This window comes from Pseudophryne corroboree, chromosome 10 (assembly GCF_028390025.1).
Source record: "Pseudophryne corroboree isolate aPseCor3 chromosome 10, aPseCor3.hap2, whole genome shotgun sequence".
Taxonomy (NCBI): Eukaryota; Metazoa; Chordata; class Amphibia; order Anura; family Myobatrachidae; genus Pseudophryne; species Pseudophryne corroboree.
Genome location: NC_086453.1, coordinates 238,009,176 through 238,023,263, shown reverse-complemented (window position 1 = coordinate 238,023,263; position 14,088 = coordinate 238,009,176).

The following is a 14,088-nucleotide window of genomic DNA, read 5'->3' as shown; positions in this document are numbered from 1 at the left end:
CATCTCGGTACCTAATGGCAGTCAGTCTGTCACATGTGCTCAGTGAGAACCTGCTTTCATAAGTTAAGAGCACAGGGTGCCAGTGGCAAATTTGCCAATCTTGGTGTTCTCTGGCAAATGCCAAACGTCCTGCACGGTGTTGGGCTGTAAGCACAACCCCCACCTGTGGACATCGGGCCCTCACACCACCCTCATGGAGTTTGTTTCTGATCGTTTGAGTAGACACATGCACATTTGTGGCTTGCTGGAGGTCATTTTGCAGGGCTTTGACAATGCTTCTCCTGTTCCTCCTTGCACAAAGGCGGAGGTGGCGGTCCTGCTGCTGGGTTGTTGCCCTCCTTCGGCCTCCTCCACATCTCCTGATGTACTGGCCTGTCTCCTGGTAGCGCCTCCATGCTCTGGACACTACGCTGACAGACACAGCAAACCTTCTTGCCACAGCTCGCATTGATGTGCCATCCTGGAAGAGCTGCACTACCTGAGTCACTTGTGTGGGTTGTAGACTCTGTCTCATGCTACCACTAGAGTGAAAGCACCGCCAGATTTCAAAAGTGACCAAAACATCAGTCAGATAGCATAGGAGCTGAGAAGTGGTCTGTGGTCACCACCTGCAGAAAAACTCCTTTATTGGGGGTGTCTTGCTAATTGCCTTTAATTTCCACCTGTTGTCTATTCCAGTTGCACAACAGCATGTGAAATTGATTGTCAATCAGTGTTGCTTCCTAAGTGGACAGTTTGATTTCACAGAAGTGTGATTGACTTGGAGTTACATTGTGTTGTTTAAGTGTTCCCTTTATTTTTTTGAGCAGTGTATATATATATATATATATATATATATATATATAAAAGAAAAGGGGGTGTCTTAAGGGAGCTTAGTCAAGGTATTATCTTTTAGGATTTGACCACAGTTCACTTAAAAAACTCCAATTTATTTGTATAAAAGTGTTAGACAGTGAATCACATTGAATAACAAATGGCTGACATATTTAAAATACAGACATCAGATATAAAACAATATAATGCGGACAGTTTGTTAATCTGAAGATGCTCTCTTAATTAATACATATCCGATGCCCTCATATCCGAACCAAAACCCAACGTGTTTCGTCCAAATGGACTTCATCAGGGGCTCATTATCAACAAGGTCAGAAGAACATAAAAGAATGGATGACCGATATATGATCGAATTTATCCCTCAAAAAAAATCAATAAAAATGCTTGCAGTAATGGATGTAATAAAAAGTGCGCTGAATTCACAGCTAAAATGAATGTGCCAACTCAGTGAGGCAAACAATAACACTATAGTGCTGAATTCACTACAAGCCACAATGTCGTTTATGCAGATAATGCTTAGCAGGAAGAGTGGCTTCTCCTAGTCAGCAGTCCATATATATATATATATATATATATATATATTTATTTATATATATATATATATATATATCTTAGAACTATAAACCCTAGCAAAATAAATATCTATGGAAAACAAATATAACTCATGAAAAAATAGCCATAAATTACCAGTAATTCACTTTGACATTTCCTATAATTTAATTTCATGTTCCTATAATTTAAATCTTATATCTTATGTTTTATATTTTATGTGTGTAAGTCTCATATTAATCACCAATGTGGAAACACAAAACAGATTCTTAATACTGAAGATTAAAAGACGATGACCTTCTCTGAGAGGTAAAACGAGAGGCGTTAACAAACATGCACCCAGAAGAGGATATATAGCAGCCAGGTGAAACCATCGATCATCTCAAGCATCCTGACAAAGCCGTAAGGTGAAATGAGTCGATTGCCGAGAACATCGATCACCATTCACCATGACACACATCCACTGGTGGATCTCTGGATGCCAGAACCCCTGAGGAGTCACGGAAGAGGTAAAAAACCTCCGTTTCATCCATTCCTGTGAACAAAGACTACAGAACACTGTAAAATGTATGCTATGAGGATTTCACAGGGGAAAGAATAAAACGCTGAATGGCATATCAAACCCTTTTTCTGCACAAACTTGTTTGCGCAAACTCTTTGCATAAACTCTTTTGCATAAACTTTTATCATAAACCATAAACTTTATATGAAATTACGACCCCAGACCCTTACAACAGAGGTCTGTTGCAAATTAAACTGACTGCAAGTGGACTGATACAATTTATCAACATCAGCAAAGGATACATGTTACATGTTATATGTTTGTGTGTCAAAAGTGTCTGATTAATTTTCCTTTGTATACCGGTATTAGGTCTAAATTACACTGCTAACACTGAAGATAATTATTCTTTTAGTATTATTATTTTTATAAAAAAATGTAAACATGATATTTTAAACAAGAAATAAAAATAATTATTTTAAAACAACTACTGAATGTTATTACTTGAATAACTTTAAATATTTTTGGAAGGGAAGCGCTGGGAATACCAATTTCTACTTTTATCCAACACTGGGGAAAGGAGTATCCCTAAATCCCATCTCCCAATGGCAGCTACCTTGTACATACTGTATATTTATAGAGACAAGCGCAGCCTAAACACCATCCCTTTTTCTTGCAAAATTAGAATGAAATAAAGAACATTACACACTTGAGAGGCCTTATTACCTCACTAATTAAGCCACATTTGCATATATATATATATTTGCATATATATATATATATATTTTTTTTTTTTTTTGTGTATGTGTGTGTATATATATATATATATATATATATATACATACTATAATGATGTTGGTTTATGTGTCTAAATCAGGATCAACCGACAGCTTTCCGGTGACTGAATTAAATCTTGAAGCTTTACTGGCTGCATTCAACACAAATTAACATAAAATAACAAACAACTTGTCCCCATTCAGGGCACTAACTCACTTCTTTACCCTTGACTAACCTTGGGTAGCTAGTCTGCAAACACAAATGGTGGTATCCCTTTAACCCCGATGCTACTTTGGCCAATCAAAACAGCCGGCTATCGTGATGGATTGTCATTATCGTGGTATCTAATTAGAGGCTGTTTTCATCAGCCAAAATTGGCCTCACAATCACACCAAAACACATGGGATTGGGGATAAATCCCTAATCCCATGTGTTTTTGTTGCTCGGATGGCCCCTTATTGCGTATTATGAGGCACCCGAAGCATAATCCCCTATAAAGTGCTGGCATTGGGAGAAAATTATGCTGGCATCAGGGCTAATAGAATTGCCCCTGGTGATTCTATTAGCAGCAGTAACGTACTGCTGCTAATAGTATACCGGCCAAAGTCTCTCAATATCTTCCTAGTTCTTTCTCTCGCTAGTGTAGCTAGCCTGGCCTAGCTTGGCTTCTGGCTTCTCATTTCTCAGCCTTGCTTGGCTATGACAATCACAGCTACTCACTGCCTCACATCCTGTTTCCTTGCAGAGTAACACAGGCTCTGGCCTGGCTTGGATTGCTGCCACAGCTCCACAGTTACGGTGTCACAGTTTAGGGATCTCCCTGCCTCCTTGACCTGCTTGACTTTGACTGCAGCCCCCCAGCTGTGTTTTGTCTCTATCTATCTATCTATCTATCTATCTATCTATCTATCTATCTATCTATCTATCTATCTATCTATCTATCTAACATACTGTGATAGGTTACAATAATGGTACTGAAATCACTGATGTGGTATCTGCATATCTGCCACACAATATCCAGGATACTTCTTTTTCCACACATAGTTACAGTTATACTAATCAAATGTTATTTATCTGGGCATACAATGGATTCCCAGTTGTAATTAAACTTTAGGAGGTTAAAGTTAAAAAGTAAGGGCCTCCGTTTTTCCTGAATTTATTTTGAAGTTGGAAAATTGGCCATAATCATGTAGTTCAGAAAATAGAGAAAGGGGTGAGGTGAGAGAATTTGTAATAGTGAGAAGGACATCCATATATAAAGCAAGATTGTGGTCCAAGGTGCCAACCAATATTCCAGAGATTGTGGAATTTGGTGACAAGAGATTCCGTCAATAGAGTAAATAATAGAAGTAACAAAGGGCACCAATGTCATGTAGCTTTATGAGTGCTTAAAGGAATACTGTAGAAGCAATTTTGTTTGTGGTAGCTGAAGCTGAAGATAGAAAATATAAGAGGGAAATTCCATGTTGGACATCCCCATGAAAACCAAAGGTATGAAGAGTTAAAAACACAAAACTGCAGTCAGGACTATCAAATGCCATTCCTGAGCTAAAGATAATTTGGAGGCAATTTATTTAGCAAAATAAATGAAATAAAAATGAAGGATTATGGCCAAGTTTGGGAATAACAACAATCTCCACCCTGACAGTGCAGGCAAAAAAATATAAAAATTTACTATGCAGCCATCTTGTCCTAGAGCCGCTGATTCATTTAATTGCAGTCTCTGATATTTAGCAATGATAGCTTTATTCAAGGTCAAATGTTGTCCTGAAAATAAGCACGGTAGCCCACAGTAGGAAAGATAATCTCAGTTGATACAATAGGAATGGAGACTGACCATCCATACTATAGAGAGACGTAAAACTATCAGATTTTTTTAGATGTTGCATGACGGTCAAAGAGCTGAACTCCGGTGTAATCAATAACAGAAACATGTTCCTAGTAGGCTTAGTCCTAAGGATATGAGGCAAGAGGTTGTGTGCCTTGTCTCCTCACTCCAAAGAAAATAGTTGATTCAGTTGACCCCTAAGGACCTGAATCTGTGTAGTGAGTTATGTAAGTTGGTGGTCTTTTATGGTCAAATCAGGATCTGCATGAGTGGATTTCACTGAAAATGGGGAGAAGATACTTTAGAGAATCGCTATATCTTTAGTTGTGACATAGAAGGCTTGTGGAAAAGCTTTATTATTTGGGCTGGGATTTCTTTTTTCATAAATTGCATTTCTTGAAGCAAATCTCTGGGGACATTTTGGCATTTAAGATATTGAAGGTACATAGGGCCAAATTCAGACCTGATCACTCCTCTGCAAATTTGTAGAGATTTGCGTTCAGATAGTCGCCACCCAGATAGAGTGAAATTCCGCACCGTGCAAGTCTGCGTATGCCGTGCAAAAAGCTTTGCAAATGCCGGTCAGCTGCACATCTGTTCGCAACTCACTCACCATCGAATGTTTTTTCCATTCTGTGTAGTTTGTGCGTAGCCCAGGATTTACTTCTACAGTGCGAAAGAAACAGGCTGATCAGGCAGGAGCTGACATCACACAACCTACCTGAAAATGCTTGGGAATGCCTGAATTTTTCCTGACGCTCCCAGAACATGGCCAGTTACCCCCCAAACATCCACTTCCTGTCAATTAACCTGTGTTTGCATATTGATCAAAAAAGATGCTGATTTATGTTGCAGTTAAGTTCGCGCGTGTGCTTTATGCATTTGCAAAGCGACCTGGATAAGGCCCTGGGTACGTTATGTGAAGTCCCGGCTCCAACCCATGTTCAGTATCCTGGGTCAGAAATAGTTCCATGGCATTGGCATGAAAGCGGTATCATTGCATACCACTATTCAGGACACCCTCATCTCCGTACCATCTACCTATTGATAATTCCATTATCATCAGGAGTATTCAACATCAGTCTATCTTATAATCATGATACTTCTCATGATTTTTTCAGTATCTCTAGAATCAGACACTTTTATATGCATTTTATAGAAATAACACAGCTTCAAAATAAGAATTTACTTACCGATAATTCTATTTCTCGTAGTCCGTAGTGGATGCTGGGGACTCCGTCAGGACCATGGGGATTAGCGGCTCTGCAGGAGACAGGGCACAAAAGTAAAAGCTTTAGGACTAGGTGGTGTGCACTGGCTCCTCCCCCTATGACCCTCCTCCAAGCCTCAGTTAGGATACTGTGCCCGGACGAGCGTACACAATAAGGAAAGATTTTGAATCCCGGGTAAGACTCATACCAGCCACACCAATCACACTGTACAACTTGTGATCTGAACCCAGTTAACAGCATGATAACAGAGGAGCCTCTGAAAAGATGGCTCACAACAATAATAACCCGATATTTGTAACAATAACTATGTACAAGTATTGCAGACAATCCGCACTTGGGATGGGCGCCCAGCATCCACTACGGACTACGAGAAATAGAATTATCGGTAAGTAAATTCTTATTTTCTCTGACGTCCTAAGTGGATGCTGGGGACTCCGTCAGGACCATGGGGATTATACCAAAGCTCCCAAACGGGCGGGAGAGTGCGGATGACTCTGCAGCACCGAATGAGAGAACTCCAGGTCCTCCTCAGCCAGGGTATCAAATTTGTAGAATTTTGCAAACGTGTTTGCCCCTGACCAAGTAGCAGCTCGGCAAAGTTGTAAAGCCGAGACCCCTTGGGCAGCCGCCCAAGATGAGCCCACCTTCCTTGTGGAATGGGCATTTACAGATTTTGGCTGTGGCAGGCCTGCCACAGAATGTGCAAGCTGAATTGTACTACAAATCCAACGAGCAATTGTCTGCTTAGAAGCAGGAGCACCCAGCTTGTTGGGTGCATACAGGATAAACAGCGAGTCAGTTTTCCTGACTCCAGCCGTCCTGGAAATATATATTTTCAGGGCCCTGACAACGTCTAGCAACTTGGAGTCCTCCAAGTCCCTAGTAGCCGCAGGCACCACAATAGGTTGGTTCAGGTGAAACGCTGACACCACCTTAGGGAGAAACTGGGGACGAGTCCGCAGTTCTGCCCTGTCCGAATGGAAAATCAGATATGGGCTTTTGTGAGACAAAGCCGCCAATTCTGACACTCGCCTGGCCGAGGCCAGGGCCAACAGCATGGTCACTTTCCATGTGAGATATTTCAAATCCACAGATTTGAGCGGTTCAAACCAATGTGATTTGAGGAATCCCAGAACTACGTTGAGATCCCACGGTGCCACTGGAGGCACAAAAGGGGGTTGTATATGCAGTACTCCCTTGACGAATGTCTGGACTTCAGGAACTGAAGCCAATTCTTTCTGGAAGAAAATCGACAGGGCCGAAATTTGAACCTTAATGGACCCCAATTTGAGGCCCATAGACACTCCTGTTTGCAGGAAATGCAGGAATCGACCGAGTTGAAATTCCTCCGTGGGGGCCTTCCTGGCCTCACACCACGCAACATATTTTCGCCAAATGCGGTGATAATGTTGTGCGGTCACCTCCTTCCTGGCTTTGACCAGGGTAGGTATGACCTCTTCCGGAATGCCTTTTTCCCTTAGGATCCGGCGTTCAACCGCCATGCCGTCAAACGCAGCCACGGTAAGTCTTGGAACAGACAGGGTCCTTGCTGAAGCAAGTCCCTTCTTAGCGGCAGAGGCCATGGATCCTCTGTGAGCATCTCTTGAAGTTCCAGGTACCAAGTCCTCCTTGGCCAATCCGGAGCCACGAGTATAGTTCTTACTCCTCTCCGTCTTATAATTCTCAGTACCTTGGGTATGAGAGGAAGAGGAGGGAACACATACACTGACTGGTACACCCACGGTGTTATCAGAGCGTCCACAGCTATGGCCTGAGGGTCCCTTGACCTGGCGCAATACCTGTCCAGTTTTTTGTTGAGGCGGGACGCATCATGTCCACCTTTGGTTTTTCCCAATGGTTCACAATCATGTGGAAGACTTCCGTGTGAAGTCCCCACTCTCCCGGGTGGAGGTCGTGCCTGCTGAGGAAGTCTGCTTCCCAGTTGTCCACTCCCGGAATGAACACTGCTGACAGTGCTATCACATGATTTTCCGCCCAGCGAAGAATCCTTGCAGCTTCTGCCATTGCCCTCCTGCTTCTTGTGCCGCCCTGTCTGTTTACATGGGCGACTGCCGTGATGTTGTCCGACTGGATCAGCACCGGCTGACCTTGAAGAAGAGGTCTTGCTAGGCATAGAGCATTGTAAATTGCCCTTAGCTCCAGTATATTTATGTGGAGAGAAGTCTCTAGACTTGACCACGTTCCCTGGAAATTTCTTCCCTGTGTGACTGCTCCCCAGCCTCTCAGGCTGGCATCCGTGGTCACCAGGATCCAATCCTGAATGCCGAATCTGCGGCCCTCTAGTAGATGAGCACTCTGCAGCCACCACAGAAGAGACACCCTTGTCCTCGGAGACAGGGTTATCCGCTGATGCATCTGAAGATGCGATCCGGACCATTTGTCCAGCAGATCCCACTGAAAAGTTCTTGCGTGAAATCTGCCGAATGGAATCGCTTCGTAAGAAGCCACCATTTTTCCCAGGACCCTTGTGCAATGATGCACTGACACTTTTCCTGGTTTTAGGAGGTTCCTGACTAGCTCGGATAACTCCCTGGCTTTCTCCTCCGGGAGAAACACCTTTTTCTGGACTGTGTCCAGAATCATCCCTAGGAACAGCAGACGTGTCGTCGGGATCAGCTGCGATTTTGGAATATTTAGAATCCACCCGTGCTGTTGTAGCAGTACCCGAGATAGTGCTACTCCGACCTCCAACTGTTCCCTGGACTTTGCCCTTATCAGGAGATCGTCCAAGTAAGGGATAATTAAGACGCCTTTTCTTCGAAGAAGAATCATCATTTCGGCCATTACCTTGGTAAAGACCCGGGGTGCCGTGGATAATCCAAATGGCAGCGTCTGAAACTGATAATGACAGTTCTGTACTACGAACCTGAGGTACCCTTGGTGAGAAGGGCAAATTGGGACATGAAGGTAAGCATCCTTGATGTCCAGGGACACCATATAGTCCCCTTCTTCCAGGTTCGCTATCACTGCTCTGAGTGACTCCATCTTGAATTTGAACCTTTGTATGTAAGTGTTCAAAGATTTCAGATTTAGAATAGGTCTCACCGAGCCGTCTGGCTTCGGTACCACAAATAGTGTGGAATAATACCCCTTTCCCTGTTGTAGGAGGGGTACTTTGATTATCACCTGCTGGGAATACAGCTTGTGAATTGCTTCCAATACTGCCTCCCTGTCGGTGGGAGACGTTGGTAAAGCAAACTTCAGGAACCTGCGAGGGGGAGACGTCTCGAATTCCAATCTGTACCCCTGGGATACTACCTGTAGGATCCAGGGGTCCACTTGCGAGTGAGCCCACTGCGCGCTGAAACTCTTGAGACGACCCCCCACCGCACCTGAGTCCGCTTGTAAGGCCCCAGCGTCATGCTGAGGACTTGGCAGAAACGGTGGAGGGCTTCTGTTCCTGGGAAGAGGCTGTCTGCTGCAGTCTTTTTCCCTTTCCTCTACCCCGGGGCAGATATGACTGGCCTTTTGCCCGCTTGCCCTTATGGGGACGAAAGGACTGAGGCTGAAAAGACGGTGTCTTTTTCTGCTGAGAGGTGAGTTGGGGTAAATCCGAAAGACCGACCCCAAATAACTCCTCCCCTTTATACGGCAATACTTCCATGTGCCGTTTGGAATCCGCATCACCTGACCACTGTCGTGTCCATAAACATCTTCTGGCAGAAATGGACATCGCACTTACTCTTGATGCCAGGGTGCAAATATCCCTCTGTGCATCACGCATATATAGAAACGCATCTTTTAAACGCTCTATAGTCAATAAAATACTGTCCCTGTCAAGGGTATCAATATTTTCAGTCAGGGACTCCGACCACGCCACCCCAGCGCTGCACATCCAGGCTGAGGCAATCGCTGGTCGCAGTATAACACCAGTATGTGTGTATATACTTTTTAGGACATTTTCCAGCTTCCTATCAACTGGCTCCTTGAGGGCGGCCGTATCAGGAGACGGTAATGCCACTTGTTTTGATAAGCGTGTGAGTGCCTTATCCACCCTAGGGGGTGTTTCCCAACGCGCCCTAACTTCTGGCGGGAAAGGGTATAATGCCAATAATTTCTTAGATATCAGCAATTTTTTTATCGGGGGAGACCCACGCATCATCACACACTTTATTTAATTCTTCTGATTCAGGAAAAACTACGGGTAGTTTTTTCACACCCCACATAATACCCTTTTTTGTGGTACTTGTAGTATCAGAAATATGCAAAGCCTCCTTCATTGCCGTGATCATGTAACGTGTGGCCCTACTGGAAAATACGTTTGTTTCTTCACCGTCGACACTGGAGTTAGTGTCCGTGTCTGTGTCTGTGTCCAGGGCCGGCCCTAACCAATATGATGCCCTAGGCAAGATTTTGGCTGGTGCCCCCTAGCACCACCACTGGTTGCACCTCTTTCCCAGCACCATCACCCCTCACCCATAGCAGTCCTTATTTTGGTGTTTGTACCCCCTATATTTTAAATAGGAACAGTTCGCACATTTGGCGCACAGCCCAAAAAGGGTGTGTTTTTGCTGGCAAGGGGCATGGCCACACAATAGTAACCCCAATTCCAATTACGCCACACAGTACTGCAACTTAATTCACATTTGATCATGCGATAGTGTCCATAATTCATATTACATCCCACAGTAGTATTACTTTACCTTATAAACATTACTCCTCACAGTAGAGCCCCTTATTCACATAACATCACATTGAATTGCTCCTTATTCACATTACACCACACCACACCCTATTGCTCTTTATTCATATTAGATGACACAGTAGTGCCCTTTCTATACGCAACGCCACATAGTAGAGCACCCTATACACATAATGCCACACATTAGTAATGCATTTATACACATAATTCCACACAGTAATGCCCCTTATACATTATTAATGTCCTTATAAACATAATGTGCCTTACACATTATGACAACCTTTATTAATGCCCTTTTACACATAATGTCCCTTACATATATGCCGCACATTATTAATGCCCTTAAACACATAATGACACATAGTGCCCCCTACACATTTGCTGCACATTATTAGTGCCCCTATACACATAATGACATACATACAGTAGTACCCTGTTACTCATATGCCACACATTATTAATGCCCTTATACACATAATGATACACATAGTGCCCCTTACACATGTGTTGCACATTATTAATGCATTTTTACATGAAACACCTAATGCTCCTTACACATATTCCGAACACTACTGCACAACCAACCCACTCACATGCACACAGCACTCACACTTCCACTAACACTGTGACCTCTGCCTCTGCTTGGATACAGATGTGTCCCCATAAATCTTGCCTCAATGCTAACGTCGGGCACCTTTTTTTATGAAAATGCATCTTATTTGCATTGCTATGTGGCTAGGATGCACAAGCAGATTCTGCTGATTAAAATGATACGCAGCATGCCTATATACTGTGTGAGACTGTGGCTGTATCTGCATATGAAATGCTATACAGAATATAGGCATGCCGCATATCATTTTAATCAGCAGAAGCTGCAGATGCCCCTAGGCATATCAAATGCCCTAGGCAATTGCCTAGTTTGCCTATAGCTATGGCCGGCTCTGTCTGTGTCGACCGACTGAGGTAATGGGCGCTTTAGAGCCCCTGACGGTGTTTGAGACGCCTGGACAGGCACTAACTGACTTGCCGGCTGTCTCATGTCGTCAACAGTTTTTTGTAAAGTGCTGACACTATCACGTAATTCCTTAAATAAGGCCATCCAGTCAGGTGTCGACTCCCTAGGGGGTGACATCACTAATACAGGCAATTGCTCCGCCTCCACACCATTTTCCTCCTCATACATGTCGACACGCGCGTACCGACACACAGCACACACACAGGGAATGCTCTGATAGAGGACAGGACCCCACTAGCCCTTTGGGGAGACAGAGGGAGAGTTTGCCAGCACACACCAGAGCGCTATATATGTATAGGGACAACCTTATAAATAAGTGTTTCTCCCTTATAGCTGCTACAGATGTAGCCACCTTTATCTTGAGTGGCCGCGGCGGTTGGCCCGTTCGACCATACGCAGCGTACTGTGGCGTAGCGAGGCGCGCATAGCCACAGAGAGGCTATCTAATCGCACGGAGACAGACATTTGACGTTTGGCGTTACCTTTACGTGTAATACCTGCGATCAGCCACCAGATGTCGCTTTTTACAATCACCACTGCGCATGCGTGTGGTCTCCCGTAAAATACAATACTGACATACATAATAAGGACTACTTTACTAAGGCGTCTCATTACGCTGCATACAGCAAATACTGTACTCATTACGCTGCATTATTTAATACAGTACTGTACAGTATATACAGTACGACACCGACGCAAATACAGTAGTACAGCATACAGTATATGATCCATCTACAATACTTTATGAATACTGTATGTGAGCGTCCGAGTCCCGCAGACAAAACACAGTACTGTAAAACCAGTAGTGTACACTGTCGCAAATGGATGTGTGTTACAAGTTCACTATTGCCTCTCAAGATTAGGAATTTTCTACAGTATGTTATCGTCTTAATCCCGTAGCCATTACAGCATAATCAAAACCAACGGATTTATACATTTGTCTGCGGCGAAGTGGTGAAGTGTTTCGCTTCCTATACTCAGAGTCCAGGGTTCGATTCCTTAAGTACTAATGCATGTTACTGTAGTTTTTTTCACACTTTATTATTTTTTTTATTCACCCCCACCTCGTGGCAGGCAGCAGTTGGGTATGGAATGAGAAATGGCATAAGCTGTGCAGGCTACGGGGCGATGCTGAAGGAGCGTCACAATCCCCTAGCCAAAATACACAGATACTGTAAGCGTATACTGTAAGATACTGTAAGCGTGAGATACTGTATTGAGCTAGGGGATTGTGACGCTCCTTCAGCATTGCCCCCTGAACTGTGAAATGTATGCCATATTGTATCTCACTCCATATCCGAGCGCTGCCACGTGCTGGGAGTTCACGGTCGGCGGCCATTTTGTCAGGTTGCTAAGCGATCCAGCTCGGTATACCGTAATGTACCGTAATACTGTATGCAATCCTACAGTAGCTTATCCCTCCCCTGTGTATTTTGGCTAGGGGATTGTGACGCTCCTTCAGCATTGCCCCCTGAACTGTGAAATGTATGCCATATTGTATCTCACTACATATCCGAGCGCTGCCACGTGCTGGGAGTTCACGGTCGGCGGCCATGTTGTCAGGTTGCTAAGCGATCCAGCTCGGTATACCGTAATGTGCATAGACCTCGCTTATCCCAATGTAATTGAGCTAGGGGATTGTGACGCTCCTTCAGCATTGCCCCCTGAACTGTGAAATGTATGCCATATTGTATCTCACTACATATCCGAGCGCTGCCACGTGCTGGGAGTTCACGGTCGGCGGCCATGTTGTCAGGTTGCTAAGCGATCCAGCTCGGTATACCGTAATGTGCATAGACCTCGCTTATCCCAATGTAATTGAGCTAGGGGATTGTGACGCTCCTTCAGCATTGCCCCCTGAACTGTGAAATGTATGCCATACTGTATCTCACTACATATCCGAGCGCTGCCACGTGCTGGGAGTTCACGGTCGGCGGCCATGTTGTCAGGTTGCTAAGCGATCCAGCTCGGTATACCGTAATGTACCGTAATACTGTATGCAATCCTACAGTAGCTTATCCCTCCCCTGTGTATTTTGGCTAGGGGATTGTGACGCTCCTTCAGCATTGCCCCCTGAACTGTGAAATGTATGCCATATTGTATCTCACTACATATCCGAGCGCTGCCACGTGCTGGGAGTTCACGGTCGGCGGCCATGTTGTCAGGTTGCTAAGCGATCCAGCTCGGTATACCGTAATGTGCATAGACCTCGCTTATCCCAATGTAATTGAGCTAGGGGATTGTGACGCTCCTTCAGCATCGCCCCGTAGCCTGCACAGCTTATGCCATTTCTCATTCCATACCCAACTGCTGCCTGCCACGAGGTGGGGGTTCAGGAGGTGGGGGTTCATGGGTAGTGGTCGTTTTGACAGTGTGCTATGCGATTGAGTCCGGTGTACCGTAATACTGTATGCAATCCTACAGTAGCTTATCCCTCCCCTGTGTATTTTGGCTAGGGGATTGTGACGCTCCTTCAGCATTGCCCCCTGAACTGTGAAATGTATGCCATATTGTATCTCACTACATATCCGAGCGCTGCCACGTGCTGGGGGTTCACGGTCGGTGGCCATTTTTAGTGTGCATAGAACTCGCTTATCCACATAGGCCCCTGTGTTTTTAACTACTATATTGAGATGCACATTTCTAGGCCTACAGTATTTAATATACAGTAAGCAGCATTGTTGTTAGGCA